Here is an 18823-nt window from a genome sequence, read left to right as displayed (position 1 = left end):
GGACACTGGCACGGCCACACAAAGAGCAATTTTGGCAGAGCTGGGGGTGTGGCAACTGCCGGGTACCAGAAACCCATCCCACGCTCAAACCAGGAATGGGAACACTCCGCCTCACACCGGAAACTGGAGCACTCCACGGGATGGCAGACCGCCTCCATGTGGGCAAGCCTGTGCTTGAGAGGTAGTCAGACAAGGCCCCAGGGAGGAGGATCAGCCATTGCTGTGTCTAAAGGCGTACTCAGCATTCTCTTTTTCGGCTGCGGAAAACAGGTGCAGGCTGAGTGCTCTGTGTAACCAAAAGATGGCCCTTCAAAGACAGCTGCTGGGAACTTTAGAACTTCCTTCAGAAACGGGTCAGACCTGCTAAATAGCATTAAGCCACTGGAATCCGACATCTGGGAGAAAACATATCTCAGCTTGTCCAGCATTTTCCCACCACACATGCTAACACAGCTTTAACAGAAAATACCATCAACTTGCCTCGGGCCTCACTGTCACAGCAGCAATCACGAAGTCGAGGAGGAGCTGAGGCGCTGGTCCACGCCGACTCATGAGAAGGAAGGCACGTGCTCCGCTGGCAGTAGATGGATGAGGGTCGGTCCCGAGGCGGGACACACTGATCTCAGGGGATGAGTCCAGTGTATCAAGGCCGTCGTCTCGAAAGGCTTCCAGCATGTTCCAGAGACCAGCAAAATGGAGGCTGCATCGTTTTTTGTACAAATCGTGCTTTGCAATCTGTCAATTCATAGTCATAGGACATCAAAATTCTGAGCACGCATTTCTACGAACAGCTGCCTCTTCTCTGCCATGTTACGCTTGCTCCCAGTTTCTTCAATCATCTTCCGGGCCGGAGCTGGCGGCGCCCAGGTCTCTGGGACGCAGCCGCCTTCGCCTTCTCCGGCCTGGCCCTTGCTGAGCTGCACAAGCAGCGAACGTTCTCCAGTGCCTGGCTCTCGGTGCTTCCCGCCCAGCGCGACGGCGCCGGGAGCGCGACAGCATGAAGGGAGCGAGAGGCGCGAGGTCATGATGGCGTGAGGGGCGTGAGGTCGCGAGGTCGCGAGGGACGTGAGGGACATGAGAGGCGCGACGGGCGTGACGGGCGTGAGGGGCGCGGCATCGTGAAGGGCGTGGGGCGGGGTGGGGCGTGAGGTTGCGAAGGCGCGAGGGACGTGAGGGGCGGGACGGGCACAGGGCGGGCACGCGCCACCTCCGTAGGATTCTGTGTAACGACTTCCGGAGTCAATTTCTCCAGCCCAAATGTTTGTATCAGTTTTTAACTACCTCCCCACCACTCAGGTCGCTACACAATAAATTTTTCCTTTTTTGCTATAAATTACTATCCGACTGTGACCCCATCTCACAATGCAAATCTCTTGTAATCAACTGGCGTTTCCTAGCTCCTCAATGAGAATCTTTATTGAACAACTAACTCCGTACCTACCTTCAGAAACACACAAATTTTCCTTTTTTCACATCCTTTTACAAAGAATTTATACAATCTAAAAAGTAGGGCTAACATTATTATCACACTTTCCTTATGGGGTCTTTAACATATGTATGATATCATTTGCTGATTTTATTCTAAAGATGCCCTGAAGACATTGTTCAGTACACTACAGTTTTCTTTTAATGAAAAACTCCTGAATATTTTACTTCATACTGGAAATAGTTGAGTTTCTACTTAGCACTTCCTCTGCTCATGCACACTGTGAAATAAATACCCAATTTTACTGCATTTTGCTTTGACTGCTAGAATGTGTATGGATTCATCTTACCTCTCTTCTGTTAGAAAACGTCTATCATATCTTCTTCCACTTTTTATATATTTATGTAATTTATAAACTACCATGTACATTGCTGGAACAGTCTATATTATACATAAGCAATTTTATAACATATGAAAAATAACACATTTCCTGTGTGCCAGTAATGTGCTAGGAATTTTCTATAGTTGTATAAATTTTCTTTTTTCGAATAATACTACTACTTATCATATATTCATGGACAAAGCCAAGTTTTGTGAGGCCTAAAGCTCATTTAGGGGACCCTTTCTTATAAAAATAATATAAAATATGTTACTTTTGCAAACATTACAAAAAACCAGATCACCTTAACCGATTAGTAGAGCCCCATACAAGGCTTTGGAAGGGGCATATGCAAGTAAGAGGCCCTGACTTAAGCTATGATAGCTTCAAGGGTCTATTTACCTCTGCATATTTGACTGCTTGTGCTCTGTGAGTCACTTTTCACACACTGCACCATGTAAGGCCAGAACAAGCTTACAGGAAAATTAACTGAGAGAATGTGATGGTTAACCTTATGCATCAGCTTGATGGACAAAGGGATGTCCAAACAGCTGGTAAAACATGATTTCTGGGTATGTCTGTAAGGGTGTCGCCTGAAAAGATTAATATTTGAAACGGTAGACAACAGAGTAAAGAAGATGGCCCTCACCAGTGCAGGTGGGCATCATCCAATCTGTTGAGGGCCTGAATAGAACAAAAAGAAGGAGGAAGGGCAAATTTGCTCTCTCTGCTTGAGCTGGAACAGCTGTCTTCTTCTGCCCTTGGAAATCAGTGCTCCTGGTTTGGGGGCCTTCAGACTCAGATTGGGACTTACACCATTGGCTCCCCTGGTTCTCAGGCCTGTCAGTTTGGACTGGAACCACACTGCCAGCTTTCCTGGGCCTCCAGCTTGCAGACGGCAGATTGTGGGACTTCTCAGCCTTTATAATTGCTGAGCCAATGCCTCATAATCTCATTCTATATATCTGAATATATTCTATTAGCTTTGTTTCTCTAGAGAACCCTGGCTAAAACAGAGAGGTTACAATTATTTTTCAAGGTCAAAGGATTGCTGTGTGGTAGATGTGTATTTGAACACTGTTCTGTTTGAATCTCAAACCCATTTATTGAGTAGCTTATATACCAGGCACTGTGCTAAATGTGGGCATGCTGTGACAAACCAGACATCTGTCCTGTTCTTATGAAGTGTCTTATGTAATTATTTGTATTACAGGAGTTGGTCATTCAACTCCTTATTTATTCTTTAACCCTCATGTTAAAAAAAAAAAAAAAGAACAGTTTGACATACATTTTAAAGGTTTCTGTTCACTTAAAAATTAGTGTACAGTTTAAATCTACTGGCTTTGGCTGGAATAGCTGAAACTCTCATTTCCTTTTGTTAATTAATTACAACACAAATCGACATTTTATGGATCTTACTTTGATCATTAAAAATATATAGATAATGGTTCATGAAAGGAAACTATTTTGTTTTCTAAATATATCAACTTCTCAGTTTGATTCAGAAACTGATGACTAGGTTGATCTTTCTTATACAGTTAACCATTTTTTACAGTCTTGGTCTGAGCACTGCAGAAAGCAGGATTAAAGATCTTTAAACATCAAACCTCACATCCTAAATCCTAGTTTTTAGTTTCACTTCAATGGAGCTCTTACCCCAAATTCCTTGTAAGACAGTAGGACTAAACCTGGAAAGCTAGGAAAGTCAGATTCCTGGATCCACATCCCTTATCACTGACTCAGATTTCTGGAGTAGAGTTGAATTTTAAACCACACTCCTAGGTGATTTTGATGCATGTGGACCACACTTCACCATCTGAAGAGCATAGCTCAAAGATACTAATGAGATCACAATTATTTTGATATTTCAAAATAAAGAACAAAAATTATTTAAATGTAAAATTATTGAATAGTTGATCTTATAAGGAGGTTGTGGAAACTTTTCATTTCTCTCTTTCTTTCTGTATATTTCTTCTCTTTTCACGTCCATGTCACCTCTCTTTCCTGGATACCTCTCCTCTGTATATTCTTCTCTCTATAGTCATTCATTTAATATATCACTGTACCTTGGAATCCATCCGGGATTCTTATATTTCATAACTATTTTTGGACAATCCCATCACTTCTGTGTCTTCAACCACTGCTCATAGGCTAGATCCAAATTTTTATCATATACAGATTTTTTCTGAATTTTGGACTCCCAGCTCTATTCAGTTCTCTAATGGTAATGACTAAATGACTCCAAAGACCTCAAATTCAACATGTCCAAAGTTGAAATTAATGTTGGCCCTCCAACCAGAAAATCTGTCTGTTCCTTCTTCTGAGATTTCTCTTTCAGCTTTAATTTATACACTACAATGCAGCCATTCACCCAAACCAGATTCCAGGAAGTCATCTTTTTTCTCTTCATATCCTCTCACCCATTATGTCAAGTCAATCAAAAATCCTCTCGATTCTTGTTCTTAAAAAAAAGACAAAAAACCCAAAACACTCATTGTTTCCATATCTCTCTCACACCTTTGTCCAAGGCCTCATAATTTCTCACTGATGTTACTGTAATGGTTTCTTATTTGGGCAAACTTTTTCTGGTGCTGATTTTCCTCAAAACCATTCTCCACACTGCTTCCAGGTGGATCTTTCTAAAATACAATTCTGATCACTTACTCCCTCGCTTAACATTCCTTAACAGACCTCATTGCTGCCAGGATAAATACAAACCTCTTGGCAATGACGTGCTCTATCTGCTGTGTACCTGTCTAATCTCATTTCTCACATTCTGCTTTTGACACTCCAATCACACTGAATTCCTGAAAGTTCATATCCAGAATGTACTACATTTCAGAACTTTGTACATTCTGTCCCCATGACTGTGATTGCCTTTATCCCCTTCTTTGTCCTCTCAACTTTCCTATATTCTTCTCTCTCACTGAATCTGGATTATGTGCTTAGGCAGTGTTTGAGGATTTCAGGGATAAGCAGGAAAACAGATATGACCTGGCAGTAGTACTCATAATCTTTATTTTGATGGAATGCATGCAGAGGAGGTACTTTCCAGCATCAGAAGTCTGGAGGCTTAAGGGGTGGGAGCCACCGTCTAGAAGGGGAGGGGGCAAGACCTCGAGGGCAAGGGGCTCAGAGAGAGCCTTCTACCTCTAGAGGATGTGCTCAGCAGCCTGGCAAAGACTCTCGTGGCAGACGGCTCCCAAGGGAAATAGTGGCTTTGTGTTTTTTGTTGTCTTGTGGTTTTATCTTATCTTTGGCTAGCAGGCATTAGGTGCAGTTTTGTGGGATATGAAAGCAGAGAGACTCTAAAAGGCTAAAAATCTGCTTAATTTAGTGATGTTTAACAAGCTAACAATTGGATGGGTAAAAATTTGAGTTTGTCACTGTTGAGCTTTCAGGGAATACATCTCAGTCTGATCTAAAGAAATAAACAAAGGCCAATATATAGGAACCGTCTTTGGCTCATTTGTATGACTGGTGTCTCTATGATGGTGACGCTTTTATCCCACTGCACTATTATTTGTTGTTTGTATATGAGTTCCTTGAGAGCAGACATGAGTTTTTATAATTCCTAATATGGACTTCATAGGATCTAGAGTAGTGTATGCTACAAGGTGGAACACTAATAAATGTCTGTTTCATGAATAATTATTCATATCATATCCATGTATTTTTTAATTCATCCAGAAGTGTTCCTCCAACTGGATGCTGTAAGAAAGTCTCATCTACCTGGAGACACAATATTTAAGCTAGATTTGTGTTCATGCAGGACTTAGGCAGTCATTTAATTTCAATAACCAAAATCTTCAAACTTGAAGAGAAAGTAATTCATTTCTAAAATATAACTTGCTTATAGAAACATCACATTAAACTCAGAATATATGCCGATAGGCCAAGGACATCCAGTTTTCAACCCTGCTGTAGTCTAGGAAAGAAGTTTTAGTAATTTATAGCTATTTCCCTCAAAGCCTACCGGTGTCAGAGAATATGGGTTCCTGATGCCAGAGTGATTCCATGAAAATTGGTCTGGGCTGTTGATTCATGGAGGGTATTAAGACACATAGCTGAGCAGTTCCCTGTGGTAGGAGGTCAGGGAGATGGAAAGAATGGGTGAGGCTAGAAAAGAAATCCATTGTCTGCCCAGGATAGCAGAGCCAATGAAGGGGACAAACAGTCTCCATATGTATAAAATCTAAACAAAGAGGATTCCATCATGGATAGACAGAAGAAATTTTAATTAGAAAACTGAACTCAACTGGATTAAATGATTCACAGAAATGACAGGCTCAGCTAAGAAGCCAGCAACTGAAAAGGGTGAAAATAGTGCAAATTTCAGGTGTGATCTGATTCAGGTTCCAGCTTTTACCTCTGATTCATTCAGCTCCTCTCTTGTTCTTGCGTCATCCTCCTTCCCTATGTGTAATAAAATAGTTTTAGCAGTTCCTGTCTTCACTACCATATATCACGCCATTCATAAGGAGAGTGAGCATGTCGGTCCCCAATTTTTCAGAAAAAAAGCCTCAAAATTCCGTCCTTGGATCAGTTTAAGTCATAATGCCAACTCTTAACTAATTTTATTTTTTGTCAAGGGGAGTGAAATGTTCCATTTGGCCTCACCTAGTTCATGGGTTCCACATCAGGAAAATTTATATTTCTCCTTTACATTATGAAATCCTCTATAGAAACCTGGGGCTGTCAAGATGGTCTGGGGGAAAGGCTGAGGGAAGACAACCAGTGGTCCCTACAGAAGATTAGATGAGGAGTGGTCGGGTGGCAACTCAAGCAAACTAGCCCAAACCTGGCATAGGAAATATTTGTAGTTAGCCTTTGATGTATTTGCCTAGTTTTTATCAGTATTTTAAATAAGACTGCTCCTCAAAGCAACCTATACTTTTTACCTTTTATCTTGTTTATCATATTCATTTCCTAATCCCCCTTTTTTATGGGTAAACTCCACTTCAAGTCCAGTCTCAGCTCAGATTCAAAATTTGAGTTCTCTGACAAACAAGATCTGGCTTAATTTGGCATGCTAGATATATAATAGATACAATAATACACAAGGAAGAACGCATAAGGTATAAAATTTGAACTGTCATCCAAATAGTGGGAATGGCTAGCTCATTTCCAAATTTGAGTTTTCAGTTCTTTATTAACGTTCATATCACTTACTAATCCTTTTTCTCTAAATCTGTAGCTGTTGATATGTGATTGCTCCCTCCGTCCCTCCCTCTCTCCCTTCCTTCTTCCCCTCCCTCACTCTCCTATTAGAATGTAGTTTCCATCTGTCTCATCCATGGGCACATTTCCAGCACTCAGCAAAGTGCCTATTTCAGAGGAGACACTCATTCATATTTGCTAAGCAAGCCCACTGCATTACCTTTCACACTTTATTATGTTGTGTGTCCTACTTGAACATGGCTATGTACGTAGTGGACCAAGATACATTGTATAGGCTATAGTTATGCAACAGAGGAAAGCTCACGTAATGCACAGGGCTGAGACCCATGAGCGACCTGCTCTTTGCATTTTGTTTTAAACAACTGTCAAGCTTCGCTGACATTTATAACTCTCAGATCTGAATAATGCAAATAAGTTCTTCCAGGGAGGGAAATCTTTTGTGAAATGCAAAGTATAATGTAGCTTACCTTAAGTGTTAACAATATAATGGAAATAAATTATCTCAGAAATTGGAAATTTGCATTTGAATTATCAGAAACATTTACTGAGCTAAATGTCAAGGAAAAAAAAATCCCACAATTATTTTATATTCTGAAGCTAGGAAATATAGCCAAGATTTGATAATCACACTCTATTTGATTTTTCTATTCTGTCTTTATTAGTCACGTCACATTTTGTTTCACCATTTTACTGGAACAAATATAGGTGAAATCACTATCAACATCTTCCTGACCTTGTTCAGCAGATGAGTACCAAGGAAAAATGGGACCCTGGCTTTCTACATGAAATGAGCTGATTGTAGCTACTTCTATTACGGCAGTTCTTTTTAAGAGGATGTGTCACCAAGTAAAGTCTTGGTAAATTTAAAACAATTGAAATCGTATCAAGTATCTTTTCTGACCACAATGCTACGAGACTAGATATCAATTACCGGAAAAACTCTGTAAAAATTACAAACACATGGAGGCTAAACAATAGACTACTTAATAACCCAGAGGTCACTGAAGAAATCAAAGAGGAAGTAAAAAAATACCTAGAAACAAATGACAATGAAAACACAACAACCCAAAACCTATGGGATGCAGCAAAAGCAGTTCTAAGAGGGAAGTTTATAGCAATACAATCCTACCTTAAGAAACAAGAAACATCTCAAATAAATAACCTAACCTTACACCTAAAGCAATTAGAGAAAGAACAAAAAACCCCAAAATTAGCAGAAGGAAAGAAATCATAAAGATCAGATCAGAAATAAATGAAAAAGAAATGAAGGAAATGATAGCAGAGAGCAAAAGAACTAAAAGCTGGTTCTTTGAGAAGATAAACAAAATTGATAAACCATTAGCCAGACTCATCAAGGAAAAAAGGAGGAAGACTCAAATCAACAGAATTAGAAATCAAAAAGAAGAAGAAACAACTGACACTGCAGAAATACAAAGGATCACGAGAGATTACTATAAGCAACGCTGTGCCAATAAAATGGACAACCTGGAAGAAATGGACAAATTCTTAGCAAAGCACAACCTTCCAAGACTGAACCAGGAAGAAATAGAAAATATGAATAGACCAATCACGAGCACTGAAATTGAAACTATGATTAAAAATCTTCCAACAAACAAAAGTCCAGGACCAGATGGCTTCACAGGAGAATTCTATCAAACATTTAGAGAAGAGCTAACACCTATCCTTCTTAAACTCTTCCAAAATATAGCAGAGGGAGGAACACTCCCAAACTCATTCTATGAGGCCACCATCACCCTGACACCAAAACCAGACAAAGATGTCACAAAAAAGCAAAACTACAGACCAATATCACTGATGAACATAGATGCAAAAATCCTCAACCAAATACTAGCAAACAGAATCCAACAGCTCCTTAAAAGGATCATACACCATGATCAAGTGGGGATTATCTCAGGAATGCAAGGAATGTTCAATATAGGCAAATCAATCAATGTGATACACCATATTAACAAATTGAAGGAGAAAAACCATATGATCCTCTCAACAGATGCAGAGAAAGCTTTTGACAAAATTCAACACCCATTTACGATAAAAACCCTCCAGAAAATAGGCATAGAGGGAACTTACCACAACATAATAAAGGCCATATAAGACAAATGCACAGCCAACATCGTCCTCAATGGTGAAAAACTGAAATTATTTCCACTAAGATCAGGAATAAGACAAGGTTGTCCACTCTCACCACTATTATTCAAAATAGTTTTGGAAGTTTTAGCCACAGCAATCAGAGAAGAAAAAGAAATAAAAGGAATCCAAATCAGAAAAGAAGAAGTAAAGCTGTCACTGTTTGCAGATGACATGATACTATACATAGAGAATACTAAAGATGCTACCAGAAAACTACTAGAGCTAATCAAAGAATTTGGTAAAGTAGCAGGATACAAAATTAATGCACAGATCTCTTGCATTCCTATACACTAATGATGAAAAACCTGAAAGTGAAATTAAGAAAACATGCCCATTTACCATTGCAACAAAAAGAGTAAAATACCTAGGAATAAACCTACCTAAGGAGACAAAAGACCTGTATGCAAAAAATTGTAACACACTGATGAAAGAAATTAAAGATGATGCAAATAGATGGAGAGATATACCATGTTCTTGGATTGGAAGACTCAACATTGTGAAAATGACTCTACTACCCAAAGCAATCTACAGATTCAATGCAATCCCTATCAAACTACCACTGGCATTTTTCACAGAACTAGAACAAAAAATTTCACAATTTGTATGGAAACACAAAGACCCCAAAGAGCCAAAGCAGTCTTGAGAAAGAAAAATGGTGCTGGAGGAATCAGGCTCCCTGACTTAAGACTATACTACAAAGCTACAGTCATCTGGACAGTATGGTACTGGCACAAAAACAGAAATATAGACGAATGGAACAGGATAGAAAGCCCAGAGATAAACCCATGCACATATGGTCACCTTATCTTTGATAAAGGAGGCAAGAATATACAATGGACAAAAGGCAGCCTCTTCAGTAAGTGGTGCTGGGAAAACTGGGCAGCTACATGTAAAAGAATGAAATTAGAACACTCCCTAACACCATACACAAAAATAAACTCAAAATGGATTAAAGACCTAAATGTAAATCCAGACACTATAAAACGCTTAGAGGAAAACATAGGCAGAACATTTTATGACATAAATCACAGCAAGATCCTTTTTGACACTCCTAGAGAAATAGAAATAAAAACAAAAATAAACAAATGGGACCTAATGAAACTTCAAACCTTTTGCACAGCAAAGGAAACCACAAACAAGACAAAAAGTCAACACTCAGAATGGGAGAAAATATTTGCAAATGAAGCAACTGACAAAGGATTAATCTCTAAAATTTAGAAGCAGCTCATTTTCAAAAAAATAAACAACCCAGGGCTTCCCTGGTGGCGCAGTGGTTGAGAGTCTGCCTGCCGATGCAGGGGACGCGGGTTCGTGCCCCGGTCCGGGAGGATCCCACATGCCGCGGAGCGGCTGGGCCCGTGAGCCATGGCCGCTGAGCCTGCGCGTCCGGAGCCTGTGCTCTACAATGGGAGAGGTCACAGCAGTGAGAGGCCCGCGTACCGCAAAAAAAAATAATAAGAAGAAAATAAACAACCCAATCCAAAAATGGGCAGACGACCTAAATAGACATTTCTCCAAAGAACATATACAGATTGCCAACAAACACATGAAAGAATGCTCAACATCATTAATCATTAGAGAAATGCAAATCAAAACTGCAATGAGATGTCATATCACACCAGTTAGAATGGCCATCATCAAAACTTCTACAAACAGTAAATGCTGGAGGGGGTGTGGAGAAAAGGGAACTCTCATACACTGTTGGTGGGAATGTAAATTGATACAGCCACTATGGAGAACAGTATGGAGGTTCCTTATAAAACTGAAAATAGAACTACCATACGACCCAGCCATCCCACTACTGGGCATATACCCTGAGAAAACCATAATTCAAAAAGAGTCATGTAGCACAATGTTCATTGCAGCTCTATTTACAATAGGCAGGACATGGAAGCAACCTAAGTGTCCATCAACAGATGAATGGATAAAGAAGATGTGGCACATATATACAATGGAATATTACTCATCCATTAAAAGAAACGAAATTGAGTTATTTGTACTGAGGTGGATGGATGTAGAGTCTGTCATACAGAGTGAAGTAAGTCAGAAAGAGAAAAACAAATACCGTAAGCTAACACATATATATGGAATCTAAAAAAAAAAAAAAAAAAGGTCCTGATGAACCTAGGGGCAAGACCAGAATAAAGACGCACACCTGCTACAGAATGGATCTGAGGACACGGGGAGGAGGAAGGGTAAACTGGGACAAAGTGAGAGAGTGGTAGTGTATATATGGACACATGTACACTACGAAATGTAAAATAGATAGCTAGTGGGAAGCAGTCGCATAGCACAGGGAGATCAGCTTGGTGTTTTGTGACAGCTAGAAGGGTGGGATAGGGAGGTTGGGAGGGAGGGAGATGCAAGTGGGAAGAGATATGGGGATATATGTATATGTATAGCTGATTCACTTTGTTATAAAGCAGAAACTAACACACCATTGTAAAGCAATTATACTCCAATAAAAATGTTAAAAGAAAAAGAGGATGTGTCACTGTTTATTGAGTGATAATGAGCTTCATGAATAATGTTCAAATTCATAAAAGATTAATGTCAATAGAGGCAGCTTGATTATATATACCTCTTCCCCATATTTTTGAGATTTCTTGGGATAGTGGAAAATCAAATTTTCTTTTATGAAATATCTCTTCTTTTTTATAATAGAGGAAAACTAAATTCCTCATATAGAATAATATAAATTTGAACGAAGTAAAATATTTCGGTTGGCTGGTAGACAAGCCAATGATAAGGTATTTTAGATATTCCGCCTGAAAGAAATAAGATTGTGAAATAAAAATTCTACCCACATAATAAATTAAGAGAACAAAAGGAAGAATTTTCCCTAATAATTCTAACATAAGCCAAATAAGCTAGTTTGAACCTGAATATATAATTACATTGACTAATGAAAAAGCCACATTATAAATCCCTTTTACCTTTACTGTCTTGTATGCTTAGAATTTAGTCTCGATAATACCGTCAGCCATGGAATAAGAATAACAACTGGTATTTGTATAATAATCCCATGGATTACAGTTCTTATCTTATTTCGTCCTCCCGGCCCTTGGCAATACAGATAATATTATCCTTTTATTACTTACAAAGTGATTGATGATCAGAGACGGTAAAAGACAAGCCTAAAATGACACCAGCATGAATCTGGCAGTCCTGACCATCAGGTATAGGGTTCCCCCCCCCCCTCCCCATCGCCCAAAGGACTGCTTTCCCCTCTGGGTGAAGTCGTATGCATCAGAAACAACCTGGGAGGCCCTGATTCCCCAGTATCACACTGCCTGCTGTGTGGTCACCTTTGTTATGGCTTTATGTTTTATTCCAGTTTGTCTATCCTTTCTTCCATTGTCCATTGCTTCATATTCTTGGACACCATTTCCTGGCCATCTGGCTGGATGTCCTCCAATGGCCATAGCTGAGCCCCCAGGTCACTTGCTACACACCTTATTTTCTTTCTTTCTGTACTTACCAGTACAAGTAATCCTTTCATGTTTGTCCTTGACAAAAAAATATGGGGTCTACATGATTTATATTCAAGGAATACAGTAGATTGTATCACCACATACATAAGGAAAAGACTTTATTCTATTATAAGTAGAATTGTTAAAGAAAATACAGGTTACCCAGGTAAATTTGAATTTCAGGTAAACAGATTTGTATAAGTGTACCCTAAATATTGCATAGGGCATACTTATCCTGAAAAAAATACTTATTGTTTATTTGATATTCAAATTTAACTGCTTATTCCATATTTTTTATTTGCTAAATCTAACAACCCTAACTGTAAAAGAAATATGACTCTTTTTCAAGTCCCCTCAGATCTCGTTTAATAGTTTAAGTACAGGAGGATTCTACAGTTAGGATTGGAATATGTGAGGAATCCACAAATGAATATTCACAAGAAGCATTTTACATGTCAAAAAAAATATTTGCTTCCAATCCAGCAACTCACTCTTTCAGAAATCACCAAGATCACACGTTGAGGCAGAATGCTGCATGACAGATGGGACATTAGCCTGCTTTACATTATGAAACTGGGAAGTGAGTGTTCTATGTAGTTGAAAATGTCTGCAATAAAATTATGCTTCTGTATCTCAGTAGATTTCAAATTATAAAATTCATGCTATGCTTCCTGACAGCTTTCCTGTTAACATATTAATTTCAAAAATTATTGGATGTGCTTAATATCAACTTCAGACTTTTAATTAAGAAAACCTAAATATTATTGGTTGAGTTTCAGATTAGGCTATACTAACCCAATACATTTGCCTCTCATGTGTATGACCTGGGTAAATCTTGTGGTGGATGCAAGGCTGGCGTTTGTTATGGAGGAGTTTAAATTTAGATGGGACACATAACCAGAAAGTACAGGGTCTTTAATTAAGATGTCAATAAAATACCTGAGTAGATTAGTACATCTTTGCATATTTTCTCCTTTGCTTTTCACTTTTTTGCACCTTCAGTTTTGTGTATATGAGCTCTCCATTTCTGTCTCCCAGAGCTATAATTTTCATTCTAATACTAAAGAAGTTTCTTCATTTCTAGATTAAGCTACTTGCTTTTCAGTTCTATTCTGCATATCCCTCACTGTGCTTCTAGTGGTGTCTGTTCTTTGTGCTTACACTTTTGGCTTTTTTTCACTTATTCAATCATGAGAAGTCCTCGTGAAAGTGAGTACTAACTTAGCAAGACTTACTTAGTAAGACTTTACTTACTGAGAAAGTAAAATACACTTATTTGGCATATCTGTTGTTATGCTTAATAGATATTTTTATCCATCAAAGATCTTAAGTACTGTACTTGTGTCTGTAATATATAAGTAATCTTATGATTATCACCAAGATCACTGCCTAGTATTTCCTTGAGGGAGTCTGTAGGTGTGAGTTAGCAAGTTCTTGTTCCAAAATGTGGGAATATGATAATTTTACTTATTTATTAATATTTATGTTGTTTCCTTAAAGGAATATTTAACAGACTGAAAAAAAGAGCCACTTTTACCTTGGCAGTTTTAGAATTCATTGTCATCAAATCCCAGACTTAGGAGGGATCTTAATAGAAATTTGGGTCCACAGAAACAAAAGTCAGAGAGTCTACTCATGACATTATCAGTTTTATTAGGGATAAATTATTAGCACTACTACATTAGCACTACATTAGTCAGGGTTCTCCCAAGAAACAGAACCAATATGATATAAATATAATATATATAATATATATATTATATATTTACAAATATTATATATTTAATATATAATATATATATATTTATGTTTATATATAATAAAAGTAAATTTATTATATGAAATTGATTCCTTTGACTATGGAGGCTGGTAAGCCTCAAGATCTCTAAGGCAAGCTGGAGACCCAAGGAACCAACGTTTTAGTTCATAAGCCATCAGCCAAGAAGAATGCTCTCTTACTTGAGGAATGGTCAGGCTTTTTGTTCTATTCAGGCCTTCCACTGATTGGGTGAGGCCCACCCACATTAGGGAGGGCAAATCTGCTTTACTGAGTCTATCTATTTAAATGTTAAACTCATCAAAAAACGCCCTCACAGACATAGCCAGGATAATATTTGACCAAATATCTGGTCATCCTGTGGCCCAGTCAAACTGACACATAAAATTAACCCATCACAGGTTCCAAAATCATTCAGAAATTCAGTAAAAAATGGTCACTTGGAACCTTTTAACAATTATCTTTGGAGAGATTCCTTTTGCTATTTGACTGCAGGAACTACAGTGTATTGGAAACGTTCAGGTTAACTTTGTGGAATTATACTTTAAAAATAAGAGCTAAAATCAAAGGAGACTGTGGAAGTCTTGCCAAATGAATCAACTAAAATGCCAAGAGAATGGGCTGTTTGTTTTCCTCATTTGTGGGTAGAAAAGGCTACAAATTAGAATAATATTGGGGTGAAATTACCCATTCAATCACCTTAAAAATAGAGCCTGAACTGTGTCTAACCAGTGCAGTCTAATTGTCTATATAACACAGTGATACAAAAAATACAAGGCATCTTTATAAAAATCATGTTTTTTATTTTTTTGTATTTTATGATTCCTTGACATCTGGGGCCTGGGAGATTGCATCTCCCATGGCTCGCTAATTCCTAGAGGTAGCAAACTACTTCCCTGCGAGTGCAACTTTCATATGCAGACCAAACAATCCAAAGCTCATGTCCCCCAACTACCTCCTTTATTGGGTTCTCACAAGGCTCCTACGTTCCGTACCCTGCCTGATCTCTCAGGGCCAGTGCCAGGCAATTCAGTGCAGCCGCTATGCCTGAGAGCCACTGAATTCATTCAAACTAGCTGATTCTAAGCCTGCTTTCACTTACATGTTTCTTCCCACATAAACCATAATAAATGTCCTTGTCATGGTTTCCTCCTGCTCCCCTCTGCCTCCTGACTGAGCCTGGTACTTCCTCCCGTGCCCCCTGCCCACCCATGGCATGGCATGCCCTCCCACTGGGAACTGCAATTAACAAACCATCTTTTCAATGGCAGTTGTCTCCTAGTCTGTTGGTCTCATCACCGCTGAATAATAATAAAACCTACATTTTAAAACAATAAATTATGTATATGCAAAAGTGTGTATGTATATTTGTAGCACATTTTAACATAAATGTCTCCAATTGGGAAACAAGTGTAAATAACTTACTCGCTCAAGGTCACTCAGTATGTTTTCAAATCTGCCTTTAGAATCCATATGGGTAACCACACGACTAGGCTGTTTTTCTTCAATCTACATGTCAGGATTGCTAAATTGAGTCAATGCTGCTCTTGAGTATTGTCAGGCCAGGATGTACCCATCCAAGCTTGAGGTGTGAGGGAAGCAGCAGTTTCTCCTCAGACCTGTGATGAGTTTTCAAATCACATCTCAATAGACTCTCTACTGGGTTCTCAGGCACTGTCACAGCAATAAACTCAGTGGTCACTTTGTGTTTATGGTGCTTGGGTCTGCGTTTATTTATTATTGGCTGTGATGGGTCTTTGTTGCTGCGCGCGGTCTTTTCTCTAGTTGCGGCGAGTGGGGGCTACTCTTCGTTGTGGTGTGCGGGCTTCTCATTGCAGTGGCTTCTCTTGTTGCGGACTTTAGGCACAAGGGCTTCAGTAGTTGTGGCTCAAAGGCTCAGTAGTTGTGGCTCACGGGCTCTAGAGCACAGGTTCAGTAGTTGTGGTGCACGGGCTTAGTTGTTCCACAGCATGTGGGATCTTCCCGGACCAGGGCTCGAACCCGTGTCCCCTGCATTGGCAGGTGGATTCTTTTTTTTTTTTTTTTTTTTTTTTACGGTACGCGGGCCTCTCACTGTTGTGGCCTCTCCCGTTGCGGAGCACAGGCTCCGGACGCGCAGGCTCAGCGGCCATGGCTCACGGGCCCAGCCGCTCCGCGGCATGTGGGATCTTCCCGAACCGGGGCACGAACCCGTATCCCCTGCATCGGCAGGCAGACTCTCAACCACTGCGCCACCAGGGAAGCCCGGCAGGTGGATTCTTAACCATTGCGCCACGAAGGAAGCCCAGTTGACTATTTCTTTGCTCTACATAATAACCAATGATTCCATTTTTTAAATTTCAAAATAAAAACTTAAATAAAAATGTGAAAGGGAAATAAAATACTTTCAATACTTTTTTTCCATTTTGAAAATATCTCTACCTTTGTTTGATACAGACTTATTACAGGTTTCTTTCATATTTCTGCATTCTATAAAAACAATATTTTCACCTGTGACGTTTTAATAAAATACTTATGATGGAAATAACCAGTACCTTCCCAACTTTCCAGTTTACGAACTTATGCCTTGAGTGACAGAAAAACCAACATTACTTCTAAAATGAGGAATTCTCATGAAAATATGGTAGGTTTGTGTGTTTCTGCAACTGTAATAATTGTGATTATTAACAAAAAAGACAATGGTCTGTATTCTCTCCCCTTAAAAATAATATTTTAGAATGAATTGGAAGATACACATTTTCTATATGACAAAAACTCAGAACATTAGAGAAAATTATCATCCCAATCGATGGATAATCATCTTGTCATTGTAAGAATCTGGATGGCACTCTTTATAGCTGGGAAAGAACAAAACACTGCCTAATATTTTCTTATAACATAAAATTGTCATTTCAAAATATAAAAGAGGTGGCAAACTTTGTTTTTCCTGTGCAGCTTATTGATGTGTTTTCTCTCTTGTCAATAGACTTGTGGGCAGCTCAGGAAACCTGACAGTAAGTTGGTCCTCTGCGGGTGCCATATGCCCATGAAGAGAACTGAACACGAGGAAGTCTCCAGTTTCCCACCCATCCATCCAGGGAGAGGAAATCAACATTGTCTATAACAGAATCCTTCTAAGCAGGGCAGGTCAGCTTCAATGGGTATATTTTAACTCCAACTCTACCAAAAAGCACTGTCAAGCTGGAAAACCATTCTTTGCTTGTGTTACTGTATGTTGCTTTCTATCTGACTAATGCACACAAGTGGAAAACTTATAACCTTCACTACTGCCACATTCTTTTTCGAATAGCTGTGATCATAGCCACAAAAATTTCTGATTCAAGGGAAAGGCAGAGACTGCTGAATTACACACTATCTTCTCTTTGAGAGCCACAAATAACTGCTCTGTAAATCTTGATGTTAGCAGTACTGGCTACTATTGGCTAACAGGTAGGGCTCCTGAGCTATGGAGACACGGCTCAGGAATTATCAGGGTGCTGATCTACGCTGGAGTGTGGACTGCTGGTCATAGTTCATTAATGGTGTCAAATTTTAGTTTGCAATTTCCTTGAAAAACAGCGAAATGGGCATAGACAGAATGCACTTTGATTGTGATACTGTAAATTACAATATTTTGGCATCAGCAATCCATACCTGTGCATTCTTTTCTTTATTTAGAATTATGCTCCCATTTTACCACTTGACTGTTAAAAGGTTTATTAGACACAAGAGGATGAAGCTGAACACAAGATAGGGTAAGTAAAGGCTTTAGACATAGCCAAACCTGTATTCATTCATATTCATTTATTCATTAAACAAATATTTATGGTCATCTTACCATGTGAAAGCATTATTTAATGCATGGGATAGAGCAGAGGGAAAAACAAAGTCTTACTGTATGTATAATTTTGGGAAAATCATCTTTAACTTTTATGAACCTCAATTCTATCATAGATATCAGGTTATAATAACATCTAAGCACTGGGGGGGGGTAATAGCAATAATAAATGTATTGGTTCCAGCTTATAGTAGGTAACAAAAATTTAGGAAAATATTATTATTTGAATTATACTAGACACTGTTTTTTAGACACTATTTTTATTACTATTTCTAATGTACTAGAAATGACATAAGGGGAGAGAAAAATGTAAAAATTATTTACATAAAAGATGGTATCAATAATTTGTCTCTTTGCTTACTAGATAAAGTTGGCACAAGTTCAGAAAAACTCATTTAGGATTACTTAATGTCACTTTAAAAGGAGGTTCTTTGTATTTCAAATGAAGGGGAAAATGTTGTAGTTTGAATTTTGGGGATGAGGGTTCGTTTCCATCCAACACAGGGTATAGTAATGTTATAGTAAGTATGTTAAGATGTACCTTGTGTTTTTATAAACTTCTGCAAAAATCCTGTGTTGATATTGATGTTTAGTTATAATAGTTGTGTAAGAGACCAGGTGA

The 18823-nt window shown here is 38.8% G+C and overlaps 1 pseudogene; it reads right to left on the bottom strand.

Annotated features, from left to right (window-relative positions):
• The window catches only part of LOC101324013 (dystrobrevin beta pseudogene), a 958-nt pseudogene extending 119 nt beyond the window's left edge, over nucleotides 1–839 (bottom strand).
• Nucleotides 840–18823: the final 17984 nt, after the last annotated feature.

The sequence above is a fragment of the Tursiops truncatus genome, chromosome 16 (genome assembly GCF_011762595.2).
Source record: "Tursiops truncatus isolate mTurTru1 chromosome 16, mTurTru1.mat.Y, whole genome shotgun sequence".
Lineage (NCBI taxonomy): Eukaryota > Metazoa > Chordata > Mammalia > Artiodactyla > Delphinidae > Tursiops > Tursiops truncatus.
The sequence above is the reverse complement of the archived record's forward strand: the minus strand, read 5'-3'. Positions and strand labels throughout refer to the sequence as shown.